Here is a 23993-nt window from a genome sequence, read left to right as displayed (position 1 = left end):
ATATATATATATATATATATATATATATATATATATATATATGTGTGTGTGTGTGTGTGTGTGTGTGTGTGTGTGTGTGTGTGTGTGTGTGTGTGTGTGTGTGTGTGTGTGTGTGTGTGTGTGTGTGTGTGTGTGTGTGTGTGTGTGTGTATGACAGTGCAGTGGTGCAGTGGTAGCATTGTCACCTCACAGCAAGAGGTTCTCAGGTTTGATTCTTGGCTGGCGTGCCTTTTGTGCAGAGTCTGCATTGCCTCCCTGTGTTTGTGTGGGTTTCCTCCAGGTGCTCTGGTTTCCTCCCACATTTCAAAAACATGCATCTGGAGCATTTCTCCCTTGGCTTCTGCTGAAAATTGGCTTTGTTCCAAGTCGGACTTTCCCAGTAAACACATGTTAAATAAAATAAATATAATTACAGCTCTAATGTATTGGTGTAATACCTTTAATGGAGTTAAAAAAGAAGTAAAAACAGAAAACATGCATACAAATTTCAGAACAATTAAGTAATTAAAACAATAAAAAAAAAAGCAAGACAATTAACCAATAACCAAATGTCACCACCTGCAGTATGTATTGATATTCTTAAGTTTTAGAGTTTCAGATGTTAAAAGTATATGCATTTCCTTTATAAAACATCTGCCATGTGTAACATTTGGGAAGGCTTGCCCTAAAATGCAAGACTGTAAGTTGGAATTGGTATCATTACTTTTAATGTCTCTGGGATGCTATGTTAGACTATCCTTCAGTATCATAATAATTTGTTCAATACAAAATAGGCCACAGAGCTATCTTAGTGCATAAATCACACCCTGGGTAGTACAAGCATACCTGTTATTAAAAACAAATGTATTGACATTTGTACTATTAAACCTGTCAACAAGATTAATAGCCACCTCTCGCTATATGCTACACTTTACTTCCCATTGCTTAAGAACGAGTTGACAATTTCTCCAAATTACAACTTATAACTCCCATGGTGGTCTTTAAGTCCATTACTCACTAGGCTTACATATCACTTGGTCCACCAGGACAGTAACCATAACTTAAGCATGCTGGTCAGATGTTTGGATTAAACATATAGTACACGCATGAAAGTGGTTTCAGTAAATCAACCTGCCTTGCTTCTAGACTTCTTAAATTGCATTGAAATTCATATTACTCTGTCTATATTACCAGAAGGACATAACACATGGTATTACCCATACCATTAATTACATTTAAAGTAAACTTCAGAAATATCCACACATGCAGTATGACTGTTACAAGACAGACCAGCAAAATCTGCATATACTTGTAAGTTATACCAGCTCTACTAAATGTATGATATCTGTGTGATGGCCTTACATTCACATGCTAGAAAGTCAGTCTAAACAATTGCTCATCTGTCCTTTGTCACTGGTTATCAGGATAGACATACTACATCAACATGTGCAATTATTTGCATATAGGAAAAAAAAAACAGAGAATAGCCTTAACAATTATTTCATGTTTATATAGCCAGAGTAAAACCCAGAGAGGTAAGAACAGGGGATTTTAAAGCAGATATTAAAACTGCCCAACAGTCATTATGCAATGTTAACAGATACTTCACATAACATCTCCTCAACAACATACGAGAGCATTAATTTAATAGAGAAAACTATAAAGCAATTAAGAGAAGAAGTGTCACTGTTAGAAGAGCATAGAAGCGGGAACAGATCAACAAAAATACTCAGAAAGATCAATGTGATAAAAAAGCAATGTGCAGTATTATAACAGATCAGGATTTATCATGCGCTATTGCAAATAATAAACTAAAAATATCAGCACAGGCAGAAAAACTTACAAGTTACACAGATAAATCTAAAGGAAAAGTACAAAATAAGCAATTTATTGATGACCCAAAAAAGTTTTGTAGAGAAATGGGAAGCAAGGTAAAAGGAATGGAAAGACCACCAAAAAGAAGAAATAGATACCTTTTGGAGAAGTATTTATGAAGATCCTGTGGAACGTAACAAAGATGCTAAATGGTTAGAAGAAGTAAAATAACGAGTAGGAAGTTCAAAGGTACAGGATATGAAATGGGATGAAGTAATGGCCAGAGAGATTGAAACAAAGTTAAGAAAATCCACTAATTAGAAAACCCCAGGTCTAGATGCAGTACCTAACTTCCGGTTAAAGTATTAACATCTTTGCATGAAGATTTAGCCATGAGTAACAACTATTTATATATGCACCTTAAACACACACCAACCTGGCTAACAACAGGAAAAACAATGCTCCTACTTAGGAGTGAACCTGCAAACTACCCAAAAAATTATAACTCAATAACTTGCCTTCTGACGACGTATAAGCTATACACTGGAATTGATGCTGGCAGAGTTTATGGTCATTTAGAAGAAAAATTAATTATGGCAATAGAAAAAAAGAGCAATAAAAGAAAGTCATATGGAACAAAGGATCATTTGTTGTTAAATAAAGTCATAGTGGAGAACTGTAAAAAGGGGAAGAATCTAATTATAGCATGGATTGACTACAAAAAAGCATTTGACAGTATCTCACATTCATGGATAAAAGAGTGCTTAAAATAAATTATATCACAATGACCATGAAACAGTGGCAAACCACTTTGCAGTTAAGCCATGATAAACAACAAATTATTATTCCAAAGAAAAAATCCAAAGGGGGATATTCCAGGGTGACTCTGTCACTGTTGCTCTTTTGTCTTGCCCTTAACCCATTAAGCTGTCTGCTTAACAGATTAAGTCATGGCTATAATTGGGATCCCAGAAAGCAACAAAGTATAAAGACTTCTTATCTTCTCTTTGTCAATGATTTAAAACTGTATAACTCATCAGAAGAGAAACTGAAAGCACAAGTGCAAGTAGTTAAAACTTTTTCAGATGATACAAGAACTTCAGTTGGTCTTGATAAATGTGCAAAAGCAACCTTTAAATCAAGAAAGCTGCAGCACCAAGAAAACATCAGTTTGGGACAAAAATGTAATATAAAAGAACTTGAGCAAGAGGGAGTGTACAAATATTTGGGAACTGATAAAGAATCAACAATAAAACATGAACAAATGTAAATACAACTTATTAAGGAGTGTTTTAGAAGACTTAAATTAATCCTGAAATCAGCACTGACATCTAGGAACAAAATTCAAGCTATAAACCAATTTGCTCTTCCTGTCCTAACTTACAATTTTGGAGTGATTTACTGGCCCCAAAACGCTTTGGATAGATTAGACAGGAAAACAAGAATGATGTTTCATGTTCATCAAATGATTTACAAAAATCAGTGCATACCAAGATTATATATTCCCCGTTCTGAAGGAGGGATGGGCCTTCTTGAAATTGATTACATGTATAGATCTGCAATCGTGGGACTGCATACATATCTGTTTATCTCACAAGACCCAAATATATTGAAAGTTTTGAAACACGAGGAGATTAAATCTAAGATGGCTTCTCTTCTTCATCTAGCAGAAGCATTCAAGCGGGAATGAAAATCAAACCAGAAGCAGACAAAAATCAGGCAGCAACTCAGTATGCCAAAAAATAAAAGAAAGAATATAAGGTGAAGGATCAGATGAGAAGGCGAGAAATGTGAAAAATGCATAAATATAGTTGCAAATATAAAAAACTCCTGGAAGAACCCCACAGGAATGGTTAAGGAGGGGTGAATTCAACCCAAAAGATGAAAGGTTAATATTGGTGGCCCAAGATAGTAAGCTACGTACACATTGGTTTACAAAGTCCATTGAATATCTGGAAAACAGACAAATGTAGGTTTTGTAAAATAGAATTGGAGACAGTTGCACACCTTGTTATTGGTTGTGATATACTAATGGCAGAAGGACTGTATACTGAAAGGCATAATAATTTGGCAAGACTGTTGCAGTGGGGATTGTATAAACATAATATTGAAGTAGCTGTAAAACACTGGTAACATGAGCAACAAAGCATCTTAGAAAATGATGAAGTCTACATCACATGGGATCACCCATTACCAACAGTTCAAAAGATAGATGCTAGGAAACCAGATATAGTGGTCCATGAAAAGATGACAAAAGTAGCATTGATCATTGAAATCGATACACCCAGTGACTACAGTGTCATGTGTACAGAGAGACACAAAGTCATAAAATATCAGGCTTTACAAGCAGAAATGAAAGCAATGTGGAAGAAAGATATCCAGATGGTCCCAATTGTAGTAGGAGCAATGGGTCTTATAAAAAAAAATCTGCAATTGTATTAGATATGTTACAGATACATGTAACTCCATAGGAACTGCAGAAGAAGCCATTAATGGACACATTGCGGGTGCTGCAAAGAGCACTTCTGGCTGATATCAAAGATTGAAACAATAGTAATTTCTTGAACTTTAATCATACTTTGACTTAGGAATGGGGTCCATTCCCACCATGGTATTAGAAACCCAAATGATTTGGAGAAATTAAAAAGAGAGCATTAAGGTTTCTTACTCAGATGTACTGCAACTGCATGTGTTTGAACAGGTCCAAGGAAAATTAGCAGACCTAGTAGCATGTCTGCTATGTAATAATCATATCTAATCTTTTGCAGAGAGATGGTGGTTGCTTTCAAGTCCTGCTATCATTATTTCTGAGTTATCTGCTCCCACAGAGTAGCCATTCAGAATAGTTTTCAACCTGCATTTTAAAAGATGCAAGCAATATGATTTCTTGATTGATTCTGGTTAAAAAATATCTAACTTTGATCCACATGATTTTTAGTAGTTATACATGCCATTGTTGTACTCAACATCAAGTAAACTGCTGTTTTATTCTTCAGTGTCATTAATTCCCATGAAATAAAATCAGGCATCAAGGAGCTTCTCCACACATGGGTCTTCAGTTTACCTCCATTAAATGAATTCTTCAGAGAGCCATTGTGTAAAACTATAGTCTCAATAAATACAAGCACTACAGCTAATCATACAGTAAAATCATTAAGAAGCTAAAGACAGATACTGACTATGGCCAATGTTAGTTCCTTCTACAACAAGTTTAAATGCATAAAGTGAACTAATTTACAGTGAATGCTATATGAGAACCTTAGCTGATATTTAAAGAAACAGGAGTGCATTTTTCATAAAAATTAATAACATGTAGCATTAAATATATCAAATCTGTACTCATCTGAAACATTAGATTGCAACTTTTTTCCATATATAAGTTATTTCAGAAAACAATGTAAATATATTTTCGAGGGAGAGAGGTTCTTTATTGAAGGATATGGTGAAGTTGTATTATACAACGTTATTATTGTTTAGTACCAAAGTCACATGACTCTAACCAATTTAAATGGTTTTTGAGAGTTTGAATTTTATCTGAAGAAGTTTGTATCACTGATCAAACAAAAAGCGCTTTATATCCATTTTTTTGTTTTATATGTGAATAAATCTCAGTTTTGGCTATAGACTCCATTTCCAGAAGCTTTTTCATTTTGTTCAAGTTATGAGTTTTCATGGCCTTTTTCAGTTTTAATACCAAAGTGGTTTACATTTCACAATGTATTGAATTCCCGTGCTTTTATGTGGGAAAAAAAGAAAATGCCTTAAAAGAAAGGATTTATCAGCATCTGTATTATGAAAAAAGAAAAATGAAGGTAGCACTTTATTTAAACGTATTAAGGTTAACAATGGACACAGTTTTAAATTCTATATTGCAGACAGTGTAAGTTTGGACAAGGGAGGCGGCCCTTGGAAAGACCAGTTAGAAGTCAGGGAACTGAAATGGCAGTTAAAAAACAATTCTTCAACCAAATTTGTTCTTAATAAAATTGTTTCTATAGGCAGTGTATTAAGGATGAGGGCAGTCTGACAAGTGAGGGTTGGATGTACAAAATGATTGTGTATAATTGCTATATTTTTATGCATTTTGTATGTCTGATATATACTATTTTAGAAATATTTGAATCATGTATGCAATTAGAATATTTACAATTTGTTTGTGAAAGTGTTATACTTAATTGCATTATTAATATCTATTACATTTTAATTTGGGGGAGGAGTTTTTATTATTTAAAAAATGTGAAGGTAGATGTATTTTATTCTAGTGAAGTCCCACATTACCTGTGAAGAAAGGGCTTAATTTTTTTTACACTTGTTTATATTTTATGTTTATGCCCAGTTTTGGGTGATTGACTATAGTTTAATAAACACTGGTGGTTTGCATGCTCCTGGCAACAGGTCCCTATCAGTTCAGTGACAATTCATGGCATGAAGCAGTATTTTAATCCAGTGGACAAAGACAAAAAAAAGATATAACTTTGTCCTTTGCTGATTGCATTAACAAACATTTTTATGCCATGTAATTCCAATAAAATAAAGTTAGTTGTTTACATCATGGAACTTTATATATATATATATATATATATATATATATATATATATATATATATATATATATATATATATATATATATATATATATTCATGATACTTTGCATTATGGGATCTTGTGATTATAGTGTTCATATTGTTCAGGAACCATAAGCTTAATGTCTACTTATCAAAATTATTCTTACAGGATGGAGGAGGGGATGATTGTTAATCATAAATTGAAAGAGCATCTCTAGGACAGTGGTGACACTTGCCATCACTGCACATTTTTTTCAGAAATTTATGTTTAGTGGGTAGGTTTCCTGCCCACTTCCAGAGCATCTCAATTGATGAAGCTGACAGTATGAAACTTCTCATGCATAATTTTAGCTCTGAACAAAGAAACAAATGGCACCTTTACCAGTTTAATTGATCAAGTCTAAAAATGCAAGCTAAGATTCGGGCACATCAGCATTCAGTAAGTTACAATAAGTGTGCCATCTTTTATTTGTGTATAGACTGATAGTAAAGATGTTTGCTGTAAAAACACAGTGCAGTTTGACTGCACCCTGGACTAGCTTTGGAATCTTAGTGACTAGCAGATTTATGTAGTGTAAAGACTGAAAGTAGTAGTGGACAGTAACCATGAAGGACTGGTGCAAAGCCAATAGATTCAGTCTGATAAGAAAGCTATGAATAGAAAGAGAGATGAAGGATGCTGTCATCCTTTTTAGTTCCATGCCACATACCAGCAAATGATGTCAGGGGTCTATCTGGGAAGTTAATAACTACACCTTAAACTGTTTTGTCAATATATAATGAGGTAGGTATATAAACACTGTGGTTAGCTCTCAGGTTCCCTGTGCATCTTTGATGGAAACAACAAACATTCTGTAGTGACTGATATAACTCTTAATGTTTATTGTCTGGTACATATCAATGCTGATGTATTTACAACGATGCATTTTGAAAGTTAAAATATCACTTGTTGTGCAATATAATTCCATTTTGCTTTTAATGTATGTTCTCTGGAAAGCCCCATAAATTAACTGTGACACTTTTACAAGTGATGAAAAAGGCATTGAATGTTATAGTTGTCACATAAAACACTATAAATGCCCTGCAGAATGATAAGGGCTGACCCTAAACATACAATATAGTCATAAATTCAGTACACTGTGGGTTTGTTCCCTTACAATACAACTCAGGAAGGTCTGATTGATGTTATTTATGACCAGACAGCGGAAAAGAAAGCTGAACTGCAATGTAGCACACTGAGACAATTCAGTTAAAAGGTGTTATAGTAAATTACAGTTTGCTATTAAAAAGCGTATACCAGTCAAGCAACTCTGCACATAAACAGACACCTAATTAATAAAGCACAGTTCTTCAGTCTAAATAAATTTATCTGTCAGGCAGAAAGAACAGAAAATACATTCTGAGATGTTATTATTTTACTGAAAAGTACTAGAAATTAACTAAACCCAGTAAAATGTGTGCCAGCAAAGAAACATATCTGTTTGCATATGATGCCAAGACCTGGGTAGTAATCAATGATAGAGTTAGTAGAAGGGTAGCTGTGAAAAGGCTGCAAGCCTGCAATACATGTCACAATATGTTTCATTACATGATAATGCATTTCAAATGGAAGGCTTTCAAACAGGAGTGTAGGAAATGGATGGTAGAGGGAAAGAAATTGAGAAGTTGCCAATCTTCTGAATAATTTGGTACATTGTGTAAAAAGAATGGGCAGAATAAACAAGATAACAAATTACTTATGTAGAAAAAAGAACTTAAAGAATGCACAGGTCATTGTACCACTGTAAATTTAGTCATTTGCTTTTTAATTTACAAGGGATGTTGCAAAAACATAGCTAGCTGTTTTCAGGAGTAATCCATGAGTTTCATACCTCTCAGGTAACCAGTCCTGAGTCTCTTATGATACAATTGGCACCTGTAAGAAACAGGCTCTTCTCATCAGGCTATGTCTTGTTTTGCAGTTATTTTCTTCAATCATTTGAGCTGTACTGCCAATGCACTGGTGAGATGACACCTGGAGTGCTGTTCTTGATTTTTGTGGCTGTGGGACATCTAAAGAATGTTAAAAAAGATGGCGAAAGGAATGCGATTTATCATAGGACAGTACGTAGAGAGTTATATACATGTATTTGCTGCAGGGAGAGAGTATAACATTAAGTGTGATTTAAGGCTAAGATGCCTCCTAAAGTTTTAGATACACTTTTTACTTTAATTGCTTTGCATATTAAATTGTTAAATGGATCTAATTAACCCGTTAATTGTCTCAACTTGTATTTTGAGATGTGTATGTTTAATGGTTTTATCTGACTTTCATTCATCTATTTGATAAATGGGTAATCCCACTGGACACGACCCTTTTGGGTGGTGACCTATGAGGATTATCTGGTTAAGGTATTTGCTTAGAGTCACATATGAGGCAACTGAAGATGGAAAGAATCAAACCCTGTACCCTTCATTATAGGAACCAGTTCATTCATAAATCAGACCCATAATTCTATGCTTTATCTACCAGACTTCAAAAAATAAAGGGATTCTGAATGCTTGTCATTCTGTATATAAAATAAGAGTTTAGCCATATGTATTTTAATCAATGAATTAAATTAATTAATTACTATATATTTTTTTGGAAATTTATGAAAAGTATGAAGGGTTGGAGCTAAAGAGAATGAGCACAGATGTTGGAAAAGCCATGACTGCCAAGTGGGAAGGGTGAAGGCCAGGATATTTTTGATAAGATATAAGCTCATAAATAGTGAAGGAGCACTGGAATGTTTTGCCTGGTGAGATGGTAAAATGTAGAATCATAAAATGTCTCTAAAGAGATTGGAAAAGTCTAAAGAGTGAAGGGAAGGATAGAAAGAGAGAAGCACTGTAATACAAAAGGTTGCTGTCTTACTCATACAGACATGGCAGACCACTGAATTCTTTCTTTTGCAGCTTGTATGTTTTTTATAAAGCAAATGTTATTTGGAATGGATTACATATATAGATATATTTTAGCCAAATAAATCAAATAAGTGAACCTAATAGGAAAGCTTTCAGTTAACAAGGTCACATAAAAAACTGTATTTCAAGTGCACATAATTTTCCTTAGGCTTGTGGCAAAGTGCCAAACACACACAGCAGCAAATTATAATAAGTAATGCTTCAGGTACTTAAAATGGTCAAAGACAATCAATTGTTCTTTAAGAGAAAACACAGAGCACCTTTAAAATGGAATATAGATGGAACAGCTGATCAAGAGGCTTGTTGTATAATTTATACTGTGTCAGTTGTAGTAAAGTATTACTAGTAAATGGATTTCTTTGCAGGATATTTCTTTAACACATTTTCTGTTTTTGCTAGGAAATTTCTGTTAGCTTTTACAATTACTGACAAATTCAAGAAATTGTTTACAAATTATAGCTGTGGTCATTAATATCAGATATTCTGCCTTAAATGAAAAGGTGCCCAGCAATGTATGTCAGAAAGGTATTTTTGTTTCTTTTCCAAACAAATTTTATATATAATATGATAGTTCCATGATTTTTATTTTGGGAAAGAAGTATTTCTTTATCATAGGTTTAATAGAAAAATTGTCACTGAGAGCCTGTCCCTTGATGATCTATTATTCTGGTTTTATCATTTGGAGTTCAGTGAAATTAAATAATGTTCTCATCGACTCCTTGGTGGATAAGTGGTCAGCTCTTGGTAGGTAAGGGGGCAGCTCTTTTGCAGATAGTTAAACAAAAAGTTGTGATTTGAATCTGCTGGGCTTAAAATGTAGCACCAAGGGATTATGATCATTTTTATGGCCAGCAAATCTCTGGGTTCTGTTTCTATTACAGAAACACCATTTCTCATAACAAAGGAGCGGAATTAATTCATTGTAGACATTTGTTGGTGAATTAATCTTCCATGGACAGTTTCACCCATACCCTGGGCCACAAGAGAAAGTATAAATGCAATATATATGGAATGTTTATAGTATCCAATGAGTCAACATGTTCTTGGAGGTGCCATGTAGCCAGCAGTCATAGAAACACCTATACAGATGTGTGGAAAACATAAAACTTCATGTAGACTCCACAAATTGACCTGAACGCTCTTACTTGAGCAAAACAACAGCAAAACAAAAGTCACTCATGCCATCTATCATTGTATCATGCCATTCTATACACTCAAATGCTTTACTGTTATTGCTGTAAATATGTAATACTACTATTGCTGTACATATGTAATACTATAAACCTACAATGATCTTAAAACTCAATGTAATGATGTATATATACATATATATATATATATATATATATATATATATATATATATATATATATATATAAAACCTCCTGTTGAAACTTTAAGAAGTTACATATTTTAATGTAACCATGAATATTGACCGTCATCTTTTTGTACATGTGGAGCTTTTCTCCCCGGGCCTCCGCTGAAAATGGACATGTATCCAGTCGGACTTTCCTGGTTGACAAATGTAAAATAAAAATAAAAATATAAATAAATGATGCTCCTCCTTAACAGTGAACCTATAAGCCAGCCTAAAAACTACAGACCAATAACTTGCCTTCCAGCAATATACAAACTATATACTGGAACTAATGCAGACCGAGTTTATAGTCACTTAGAAAAAAAAATCATTGTGGAAATAGAACAAAAGAATAACAGAAGAAAGGTATATGGAAAAAAGATCACTTATTACTAAATAAAGCCATAACAGAGAATTATAAAAATGTGAAGGAGCTTACAAAAAAAGCATTTGATAGTGTCCCACATTTATGGATAAAGGAGTGCTTACAAATGTATAAGATGCATCCTACATTAATTAATTACATTATAGTGACCATGAAACAATGGAAAAACACTTTGCAGTAAAGCCATGACAAAGGGCAAATTATGTTTCTTTATTAAATCTTTTACATTTGCTGATAAGGTTAGTCCTGTGAACTGTATTCCATTTTTTTCAGGAGAGAGTTAAGATGGCAAGTTGGTACAGATTAGAGGTTTGCATTTAAATGTTCTATGAGAGAAAATATTAGACTTTTTGATTTAATTTGACATGGTACTTCTGGAAAGTGACCCAGTAGATGGCTCAAGGAAATTATCAGGTTGCAAGGCAAAGGGAGAAATATAATAAAGATAGTCATCAGAGACACCCTTCATAAGGGATGCCATCACAATCTGATCTCCATTCCAAAGGATATCACAGGCAGATAGAAGGAGTATCTCCAGCAGCTTCTGAATGAAGAAATCACGCAGAAGCTTTGCAGCTCAGGCACAGCTTGCAATGAAAGAAAAGAAACCCACCATAGAAGAAGTAAAAACAGCACTAAGTAAAATGAAGTCAGGGAAAGCAGCAGCCTCAAATGATTTCACACCAGATATGATCAAGATGTTGGGTGAACTAGGAGCCACATGATTCTGGACGATGCTGTATAGAAAGAAAGGTATATCCTCGATGACTGGAGAATTAGCATTCTAGTGCCAGTGTATACAAAAATAAAGAAGACATTCACAGCTGTGGGCAGTATAGAAGTATCAAACTCAACAAATATGCAGAGTAACGGAAATAAGATAAGGAATGAGCAGATCAGATTCAGATCAAGATGTAACATAACTGACATGATGTTTGTAGTGAGACAGGTAGCTGAGAAGAAGCTAGAGATGAGGAAAGGTTCCGAATGGGCATTCCTAGACTAGGGGAATGCACATGACAAGGTCTCAAGAAAGTTGATTTAGGCAGCCTTACAATGGTTTGATGCCTCAGAAACATTATCAGAATTAATGCAGACTGCATACAAAGACCCAATGACAAAAGTTAAAACAACATTCAGACTTGCAGATGGGCTCCCATTGGGAGTGGACGTGCATCAGAGTTTAGCTCTTGGCCCATTTCTGTTCATATTGATGATGGACTACTTTTTATGCTGTCATTCTTAAGGCTGGGGTGTGACCCACCTTAAGACAATCCTTTATGTTTCAACATGTTATCAAGATCAACTCCCCTGGGCCATAGTGTTACAGTATCAATAACAAAAAAAAAATATTCCAAGCAGGTAAAAAGAATGGGTGACTTGTACATCACTACTCTAATGCCTTCTCAAAAACACTTTCACCTCTTCGCTGCATGCGTTATAGGGTGTCATGAAGCTTGGACAGTAAAAAAAATGTTTGCCATTTTTTATGGTCAGTGAAGATCGCTTTGTTATTTATTGAGTGCAAAGTTTAAACAAAAAGTAAATAAAAAATTAAAACTGCCTCCCAGATGTAATAAAATCCATATAGGCATACTGTACAGCCTACACGGAAGGTACCATGGCCGTGTACATGGTTCCCCCTTGGTAGTGCGCCATGCATATTAATGTAGGCATGCTACTGAGGGAGAGCCATGTAACATGGTTACTGAATCAGTGCAGGGAGTGTGTTACTGCATCCGGAGATGACTAACACACCCCCTGCACTGTCAAATGCAGTAAAGCAATGTATAGGTATGTAATTACATTTTTTTTTTTTTTTAAGTTTGCATGGCACACTGCACTGCACAGCTATGAACACATGGCAGACATCTAAAAATAGAAACCAGATGCATTTAATTACAAATCCAAAGGTCATCTTTAAGCATAGCTGAGTAGGTTTGTGCGGCGGGGTGCTTAGCGGTGCTTAAACTTGGCTGAGAGGTATATGTGAAACTATAAAAGCATTCCCCATATCCACAAACCAAATGGTTAGAGTCACAGCCTTATGTGCCGTAGGTGCTGGGTTTGAATACAGGGAAGGGCAATTATTTTCTAAATATAAATTATGCCAATTATTTTCAAATCATGATGTGCTGCACTCAGCTAATATCTGCTAAGTCATGCTAAGCCAAGATAAGCACTGCTAAAACAATCTTTGTTTCAGCACTGCTTGGCTGTGCTTAGCTGGTTTGTACAGCACTAAGCGTTGCTAAGCAGTGCCAGTTTAAACAATACTAAACTCAACTAAGCTGGATTGCACACTGCTAAGCATTGCTCAGAATTGCCAATTTAAGCAATGTTCAGCTCAACTAAGCTGGTTTGTGCAGTGCTAAGCTGTTTGCCACAGTTTTAAAAATGTTCCAATGATGCATAAGGGTGAGAAAACAAGCTATATTAAGTGCACTAGGCAGGAATGCAGCATATTCTGTTGGAGTTTGAACTGTGCAGGAACTATGTCAGGTGTAGGAGAGGGTGCACGCTTCCGGGTGCAGTGTTGGGGCATTCTGAAGCCCAGAGTCATGGTTGGACTCCTCATTAAAGACCATGAGTACTGGCTGCTGCTGGGGCAGTTCCAGGGATTGGAATACAAGTTGGAGGCCTGGGACTGGCTGGCATGTGATCTCACCAGTGCAACAGGTATCCCCTGCACAGGTGAGCAGGTCTGTCACCATTATGGTGATATGAAGCAGTGGAAGAGGGGACCTTTGGACACCTAGGTCCAGGATGTTTGGGATGGGAATGCCTCACATGTTTGTAAGTGCTGTCAGCATTGTTTTATTAATACCTGATCTGAATGTGCAATAGACAGGTATGCATAATGGTGTACTTCCCTCCCTACAGCTACAGAGGACAGAGCTCACAACCTAGATGCCCATGCAGGGCACCTGGCCAGGTTGTGCAGTGAGTGTGGTGAGTACAGATTAATTTTCAATCTATAGTCAAATACACAAGATTGAGTAATTAATTCACTGCCAGTAGGTACATACAGTACAGATTTGTGTATTGCAATGAATGTGGACATAGGCTTGCAATATCTGACTACTGCCAAGTATACTGCAATAAAGATTAAAGAATGAAACCTGATTATACTAATTAAATAAAGTGTCTACTGCAATAATTGTGGAATTACAGCTGTATTGCAACACCTGCATTATATAAACTGTTGTACAATAAAGACTTCAAAATATGCCAAAAACAGCATTGAGGCACCCCTAATAATGCTGTGTTGTGCAATATGTTTGTAAGTAGGGTTGCTGTTCATGATCTCGAGTATGATATTTGTTCTGAAATACAAACACAAACAATACCACTAAGTGACTCAAGGTTAGCTAAGGAAGAGTGCTATGCTTAACTGTAGATTTAGAGCTGTAGTACAACATATATGCATAATGACATTTGTTCTGGACTAACATCAGAAGCAATACTGGGAACACCCAAGCTAGATTGTTTGCATATCAGGATTATCATGTGTTAACCATTGCATTACAGCTATATGCATTCCTGCTCTGATGTATGGTGCTGCAGGCAAGTATGAAACTGTAATAGCTGTAGACTGCAAATATACTATCTGCAACTGTATATGGGTCAGGTAGCAAACCCAATACTCCAATATGGTGTGTACATGTCACAGATATTTCCACCCGCTAAGAGATTACTGTGTACACCTGCATTCTATGTATTAATGTGCAGTTTACCTAATATTTCTGTTGTGCATGAATCTCATGCATGTGTGTTCAAGTGTCACTGCAGTCTTGTACAAAACTTTACTACTAATGCCAGGTCATATGTTATTTCCAGGTAAGCTCTAGGCAAATTTTAGTCAGTCAATAGTCTGCAGTGGCTCAGTAGCTCAGTTTCTTAAATGCTGTGTGTGATGTACATTTTGTCACACACAGACCAGGTTTTGAATCCAGTGACAGGCACTAGTAAATATTACTGACTCAGTTATGTATTGTTAACAGATGTTCTCCCCACAGGAATTACAGGTAAATGGGTGCAGCAGTCTTATTATGGGATAACAATTTGTGTGTTCAGACGTAACAGAGTGCTAACAGCATTGAACAGGAATTTGCTAAGATGTCATAAAATAAAGGCAACAAGTACAATACTAATAAAAGATAATACATTAACTAAAATGTGTAATCTTGGTATGGCTGTATACCTGGTGTGTCTGTGAATGTTTGCTGATGGTCTGACCCCATGCCTGCTAAGGACAGCATGCTAGTTGTATACTCTCTGTGCTGTACATGATATATCTCTGAAGTGTCATGCTGTCACAGACTGTAATCACTGTTGCCTAATCCCTCTGTCACAGATCTATCATCATGATAATGTCAATAGCACAGTCACACTATATCAGTCCACAGTACACCCTGGTAGTTATATAGGTCCACCTGATGTGTAATATTCCTCTGTAATTGTGTACCTGCAGGTGTTACTGCTTGGCCCATACTGTCCTATGCAGATAGCTTGAGAAGTACGTATGTGCTACAGTAGCTATGGGGCACTGTTATACATAAAGGAAGGGTTGACCTGTAGAGTATGTTACAGTACTGTTGCAAACCATATAGCCTATACTGGTATTGATGGACTGTATTTCTCTGTCCCCCACCCCTTATCTTCTTCATAATTTATTATTGTTATACATTTGTTATGGTTCACTATTAACATATGTTGCTCCCTAAATGTTATGTTGGGCCTTGTGTTTTATTATTGTTATATATTACAATGGTTGCATACTAACATATCTTGTTGAATTACCTATGTTGTTGGCCTTATGCTGTAACTGCTACTGGCATGCTGTTACTATACTGACTGTTATCTTACTTATTGTTGTATTCCATATACTATGCAATGTTATGTTACTGGGTTACTTGCAATGTCTGGTATGCTGTTATAACTAACTAAATGGTTTGTTCATTACTAACCTGTACACATTGAAATACCACAATACCACAGCCTGACTGGATAGGCTGGTTCCACTTACCCAACCTCAGCTGGCTGTGGCACCAGTCCCAGCATATCTTGGACCCAAGCCAGTGGTGCCCCCTCTGCTGACCCTGCAACACCCAAGTGTGCTACCACCTCAGGGGACGGGGCCCCCTGGTAGCGGGTGTGGAGGGGGGTTGTCACCCAGGATCAGTTACTGATGCTGCACAGGATAGTTCATCGTGGGTATGAGCAACGTTTGCACCAGATTGAGGGCAGAATCATCTACCTGGAGGGGCCTGCCGGCCCTGGCACCCACCCTTCAGCACAACCACCTTCAGGGCAATGAAGGAGCAGTGTTGACTGCCCATGGGTGGAGAGCTCAGTCATACTGCTGCCATCTGGGGATATGTGGACCTCTGATTCCACAACACCCTCCCCGTCCAAGGTGTTTACCACCCTCATGTGTCAAACACCACCCCTGTATGGTGCCTTGTCTGTCTGCAGATACAACTTCTCCTACCCAATTTACCTCCTCACACATACCTATATCCCTTCCTCAACATTCCACTTTCTCTCCTTAAAAAAAGGAGCACCTGTCCCACAAAAAAATATCACCCCCATACATAGTTCTCCATTTTGCATGTGTCCACTGGACATAGCTAATTATTACATTAATTAATCAACACATTTATGTTGCCCTCAGCCCTCTCTCTGGGGTGTGAGGCTACAAATTACAAATTCTTGTTAAACCTGCATAGCTGTTGTTGTAGAATAAATGGAGGGCTATGGTCCTTTCCTACACCCATCCTGCACATCCCTACCTGCCTTTCAGTAAGTTTTTCCTCCTACTTGCCCCAATTTCACCACTTTCCTATCACCCTTTTTTCTTTTCTTTTTTTTATTTCTAGCGCGTTTTTATGCAAAGCTAAGTGACTCACCGCATAGTGCTGCAGCGCACATACCTGCTTAAAACTGCTTAAAAGTGCCTTAATCATCTTGTGTGTTTCTGCCAGTGTTAGGCATGTCGGCAAAATGATCACCCCTGCCATGTCAAAAAACCCAGGTGCCTGTCAACTACAGCACAGTGCATCAGCCACTAGGCCACTCAATTCTGAACTGAAACAGGTGTTTCCCCAAACATATCCTGATTGCCACTGACATACTGGAAGTACATAAAATGGGGAAACTGGCAGTGTACTTGGGACTGTGATGCAGACACTATACCAGTACACAGCCAAATAAATATTAATGGATGCATGTGAGGCCTGGGATAGCAGGTATTGCTGTCAACTGTACAGACTCTTGCAGAATGTCCACATTTGTGCCCCCTAGTTTTGGCATGGTTTCACAAAAACTTATCTATCTGCTAAAGTACTGGCAAGTCATTAAAGACTTGAGGTTAGACAATCATGACAGACATTTGAGTGTTACACCTCATACCCATCAGAAAACACACACTAATGCAATTCCTGTGTCAAGACTGTATGCATGGACATATATCATGCAAATATATCTACTGCAGCTTTGACTCAGGAGCTCAGTCTGCTAAACGCCATGCATACAGTACATTTTGCCACCCACAGTCCTGGGCTCAAATCCAGTGTGTTGCACTTCAATTACATTCTTGTCAATACAGCAAATAATGACTGAGTCATCCAAAACAGGGTGTTGCTACTGATTTAACTGCTACACATGTTAGCAAGTCAAAGGACTGTAGGTATGGACACACTGCACATATTCGTATAGCCTACCTATATGTCTCCTACTACTCTCTGATTGGCACTGTTACATAAAAGCTGTACCTTAAGCACATGCCTCCACTGGACTGTTATGGGAACCCTAACCCTGGCTGTGCTATGACAACAGAGCTGACACTGCTCCCTCAGTGACACATGCAGCTTGCTGTCCTCCAACATGTTCACACTCCCACTATGAGTCCTAGGCAAAAAGCAGCAGCTGCAGGCTACAACATATGCAACTGTATGTTACGCTACCTGCTACAGACCTATCATACCTCACAGTCCCCTAGAACAAGGGATCCACATGACACACATACATAAAGAGGTGGGGAAAAAGGTCAGGCAACAGGGACATGTGTCACAGTCTGCTCCTACAAACATACAGAGTTGATAGACCAGCAGTTACTGCAGCAGCATGCATATTCTGACAGGTATGACATCTGACACCCATATGTCTCTTTCCCCTTGCTGACCTCAACCCACAGTGTTTAACACTGAACTGCCAGATAACCATAAAGTCATTTGACAATGGCCAAACATAGCATAGAAAACTGTGGGCATACCTCATAAATCTCAGCAGTGAACAGTATTAGTACCTACCATGTGCAATGCTGTATACTCCACACCTCACTAATGTCCATCTCACAGATGAAGAAAGGGGCTAAGGCCTACATGAACGCCTTAAATATCGCACTGTTGTGCTATGTCATTGGCTAATGAAAGTGCAACCCAGCTGTTCTGGATGCAACTAGCAAGTCTGAGCCACGATTGGTGCACAGGCATTTACCTGTTAATGAGAATTACCTACAAAAGACAAGCAACTGCCTATGGGAAACAGGTCTGTAACTTGCTATTCCAAGACAGACTGTGATTTACAAGCATTTTTCTTCAGGAATTCTTCCCAAAAGGATTACGTTACTGAACCAGGTATGTAATACAAGTCCCCATATAATGGGATGCAGATGGGAGGATGCAGTTATGGGGAATAGGGATTACAACAGTAGGGGTCTAATACATCTCTGGGAATGATATGTAGTTGATACTCTGCTGCCAATAACTACAGGCATGCCTCTCAACTGTGCCTGCTGTGAATTACATTACAGCTGTGACCCTCTTGCTCCCTCCAACAATGGTTGGCTTCTGTACAAATTTTGCTGGATTATGTGGTAGACATATTGACAGTAAGTAAGGATACAGCTGTCAAATCACATGATGTACTATCATTCAGCACCTCTCAGTCTGTGAATGTCACAAAGGAATAGTTCAGACATTGTAAAGGTATCCATGACTGTCCCTGATGTACACTGGCTAGGTCACAGTTTAGTCGACATTTGTATGTCATTGCTTGAGAGCTATGGCTAACATACCTGGCAACCCTCTACAACAGGAAAGGCAGGTCATAGTCAGTATTACTGTGGGTACACAGGCCAAACCTCAGCAACAGAGTGTACATATTGGTCATACAAGGTAAGAGTATGAATAGAGTAACATATATTACTGTAGCACAACTGTTTTCTGAAGGTTCTGGAATGTGACAGCCAGATTCACCATATTCTGGGTACAACCATCAGTTATTGGCAAACCACTTTCCAGACGTCCACAGGTTTCTGCCAAAAGGGCCACATACATCAGGCACATGTACACATTACTACAGCAGGTTTGCATTGCTATTATTGTGGCACAGTGATGTTACTGGACTGTCCCCATATACATGTAATAACACACACCTATGTGTCTGACAGTGGCCATATGACATAGTAGTGGAACTTTGCCCACAGGGTACAACCACAGTAGACAGCATTGATGGGTGTGGAGACATACAATACACTCTATTATGGCACACAGGGACATAACCAATATTGCTACTATGTTGGTAATAGTGACATACATAGTCTGTTGATAGACTGCAGGGTATGGCATGGGAGGTAGCAGTGGATAGTGCAGGGCAATTTGTATGTGCAATGTTTGTACATACTGGACATCAACGTATATAGTCCTGTAATGTGTTCCCCTCTTGTTGTCTTTCAGAAAGGATGCATCAAAGGAGGTAGCTGCCATTTTAAGAGGCTGAAAATAATGTCATTGTGGATGGCTTCAGACTACAGCACAATATTCTGCTGTCCAGGACTGGTCACAACTGTGACCAATGTGCAGCATTGTGGGCTAACCTCGTCACAGCAGTCAACCATGTAGGGCTACAGGACAGAACCTATGGGCAGGTCCGACACTGGGCCACAAGTATGGTCAATGCTGCATGGCAAAGGGCTGCCCGCTGTGGCCAGGGACCATCTGCCACCAGTGGAGGGCCTGCAGCTGAACACCCACTCTTGGCCACAGAGGAATTCCTGGCAAACCTGGGAGCAGCAAACAGTTCCCAAGCATCCATCACCCCATACATCGTGGAGGTGGGTGCCACAGCATCCACAGCAGCAGAGCGTCCAGGTATGCTTTCTATTTTCATCAGTATGATACTGCATCAGTCAATGTTGCAGCCTCTGCATACCAGTACACAGGTGTCAGGTCTATCTGCATTGCAGGTGGTTTGCTTTTAACGCACAGTTGTGCACATATATTCAGAAAGTCAGCAATGTAAGCAGCATCACATTAGCTACTGTACATGTTGATATACACACATATCACCCTGTAACAATGACACATTTGGTATTTCTGACAATAAGTCTCCTTCACATTTCCAAAGGTACATCAGGTGTGGTTAGAGTCCAACGTCCTGTACCTGGTAAGTGTGCTACTTTTGTTGCATGGATCAAATATACCCTAAGAATGTTAACAGCTGACATTTTGCCCTAGGCACAAATGCCATGCTTTGCTAGAGTACAATATTTGTATGTTCAATTTCAAAGGGGTTAACTGAAGTGCATTGAATGGGTAATCATAGTTGTGCATTTGCAGGAGCAGTAACAGTTTTGCACTAATTTTTGAGAAGGTCTATGCAGTCTGCTGTACAGGAGGCAATCTCTCACAGATGCCTGTTCACACACAATATGGAGATGGTACATACCTGAGGGAGAGATACTAGAACTGGCATAGTATGCTCAAGATGGGTGCACTGTGTTTTGGGTGTAGGTCTATGACATACACTGACATATTGCTTATTGCACAGGTGTAAAGTACGGTCAGCATTAACAGTATATAGCTGCAGTGCATGTTATAAAGGGCCGATCTTGTCTGTGTATGTTACAGTCTGCTTGTGTGTTGTGCATGGGATCAGAAATAATATTTATTTATTTTATTTATTTATTGACATTTGGTGAGTGGGAAAGTCCACTGGATCAGTGATACATTTTCAGTGGAGGCCTGGGGAGAAAAGCTCCAAATACAGTTACAAATAAATGATTATAACATTGTGGCATCAAGTATATACAGCTATTAAAACAAAGCTGAAGTATGGTTACAATGAAAATACAGAAATTTACATAAGTTGCAAACAGTAGCAAAGGTTAGTGAGACATCCTATCATCAACTATACAGAAAAAAACATAAATTGCAGAAGGTATATACAGAATATATATATATATATATATATATATATTTATATATATATATATATGCGTATATATTTTTTTGTTTGTTTTTGTTTTTTTGTCAAGCAGTTAGTCAATCATAACAATACGGTTATTCTATTAAACTGCTAAAGTAGTCCAAGCAACTTGTAATGGAACTAAAAAAATGAAATATAAAAAATTGGTGGTGTAAAGTTAAGGAAATATTATTAGATAGTTTCTAGTGAAAGTAATGTAGTCAAGGTGGTTTAGGCCAGTTGTTGAGAGAGCATATAAGATTATCAAGTAATGGGACTTTAGTGCACTTTTGAAAGCTTTGAAGGAGTCTATTTGAGTAATAGGAATGGGTAGAGCATTTCAAAGTTTTGCAATGGAGAAGGAATAAAGGCTTTGTCCTGCATGTTTCTTGGGTTTTGATATGCTTAGGGGCTGTTGCAGTGTATGTTTGAAGCAAGGTCTGAAGAGAGGGACAACAATTATGGTTATACAGTAGTTTGTGGGTGACTGTTAATTGGGAGTATTGTAGATAGTGGGAGAATTCAAGCCAGTTTAAACATTTTAAGGCTTGGCAGTGGTGTGTTTGGGATGGCATGTTGGTGGCAAATTTCCCTATTTTGTAGTAGCAGGACTGTAACTTGTTCTTGAGGGATGCATGTAGGTTAGTGAAAATGGGGCTACCATAAAGGAGAGTACGGAGGAGTAGACTGTTAGCCAAAGATGTGATGTGTGTAATGCAGTTGTGGCTCCTTACCTATAGGGGTATGTGTATGGATTACCATACATAATAGTGCAGATAGTAATGTACATATTTTGTCTTCCTCCTCACAGATGACCGTAGGAGTTGGAGTGTGTCCCCCTCACAACCTGATGTCAGTGTCTCATCGGACTCTGATGATGATGATGTTGGCCATAGTGAGGCACAGGTGGGGTTGTTGGGCTGAACCTGTCCTATGGGTTGACATCCCACTTCCTTCCCCAGTCAGTATGCCCTCACATACACAGTTCCCTGTGGCCACAGTGCTATGAGATTCAAATCCCTAGCTACCTACCTACTATTACACACTTCAGCTCATAGTACTAATTGCACGTGACACCAGTCACATGTGGTATACAAGTGGCTGCAGCCACAGTAGTTGTGGGCTATGCAAACTGGCCTTGTCTTACACAGCCTGTGTGGCCTGCAGAGTGAACCTGCTTTATGCTATGATTGCATCAAGTGTCCTAGCAGTGGTGTACCTGTTAATACCCCTGCTATGTGTGTACAATTACCAGTATCGACATTTCTGGCTGGTTGCACTTTGCTAGGTGGACAATTGTCCAGTGACAGTATGGACAGTCCAAGTCCTGCATTGAAGCCATTGCACATTACAGCACCTGCTCACCATTGTCTGTCTTCAGGGTGACATTCCACAAGCACAGGGTTCTATGGCTGCATGGATCATGTTGTTATGCGGCTTTGGTCTTTTACTATCAAACAACTGTGATGTGTGTAAGTGTGGATAACCTTAGCATTCTGCATGTAGGTGAGAACATTCATGCATCCCCACACACATATACACGTATATATATATATATATATATATATATATATATATATATATATATTTATTTATAGGTGTATTATATCTATATCTATATTATATATATATATATATATATATATATATATATATATACACACACACGTTTATATAATATATATATATATATATATATATATATATATATATATATATATATATATATATATCACTCCACAACAAGTACAAATATGACTCTGTCATTGTCCATGTTGGTGTGAATGACCTCAGACGTACCTCCCTGGCCTACATGAAAAGAGACATGGAGGAGCTCTCTGATCTTGTAGCCCAGGCCAGCATGACCCTAGCCCTGAGTAGCATCCTGCCATCACCCAGAATGACACCACAGTACAAGGACAAAATGATTGACTTTAACAATTGGCTAAACTTCTGGTGTCATTCTAAGGGAATCCAGTATCTGTCTGCCTGGGATGACATGATCGACAGACCACGCTGCTTTGCCAGAGATGGCCTGCACCTGTCACCCTTGGGATTCCAGATACTGGCAAAGACTCTTGCCACCCCTATAGTGCCTTTTTTAGGAAAGGTTCAAATGACAAATTCACCACCGTAACAGGTACAAGCAAGCAAAATCTGAGGGTAATGCTACTCAATGCTAGAAGTCTAAACCTCAAAATGCACTCACTCGAGGCACTCCTTAAAATGGAGAACATTTACATCTGTGCAGTGACAGATACCTGGTTCAAAGATCCAGAGAGCACCCCTGCATTACCAGGCTATAATTCATACCACACCTTTTGGCCACCAAACCCAGACCGAAACACTAAAGTTGGAGGCGTGTCCATATTTATTAAGGATATCCACACCTCCAAGCTAGTTGCTCAGCATAATGCATCCGAGATTATCCAAGTTCAGCTAACTCTGGGCAAAACCACAATCCAGATTGTAGCTTGCTACAGACCCCCACCATGCCCCAGGATTCTCACTCCTCTTTTCTTGATACACTGGAAAATATTAAGGTACAACCCAACACTCTAATAATGGGTGATTTCAACTATCCTACCATTAACTGGGAAAACTACTCATGTACCAACTCTTTTGCTCAACGTTTTCTGGAAATCATCAATTCCAATGCTTTGGATCAACTTATCCACACCCCCACCAGAGGCA

The sequence above is a fragment of the Protopterus annectens genome, chromosome 11.part0, assembly GCF_019279795.1.
Source record: "Protopterus annectens isolate FY-2018-M chromosome 11.part0, PAN1.0, whole genome shotgun sequence".
Taxonomy (NCBI): Eukaryota; Metazoa; Chordata; order Ceratodontiformes; family Protopteridae; genus Protopterus; species Protopterus annectens.
Note: the sequence above shows the minus strand (reverse complement) of the source record.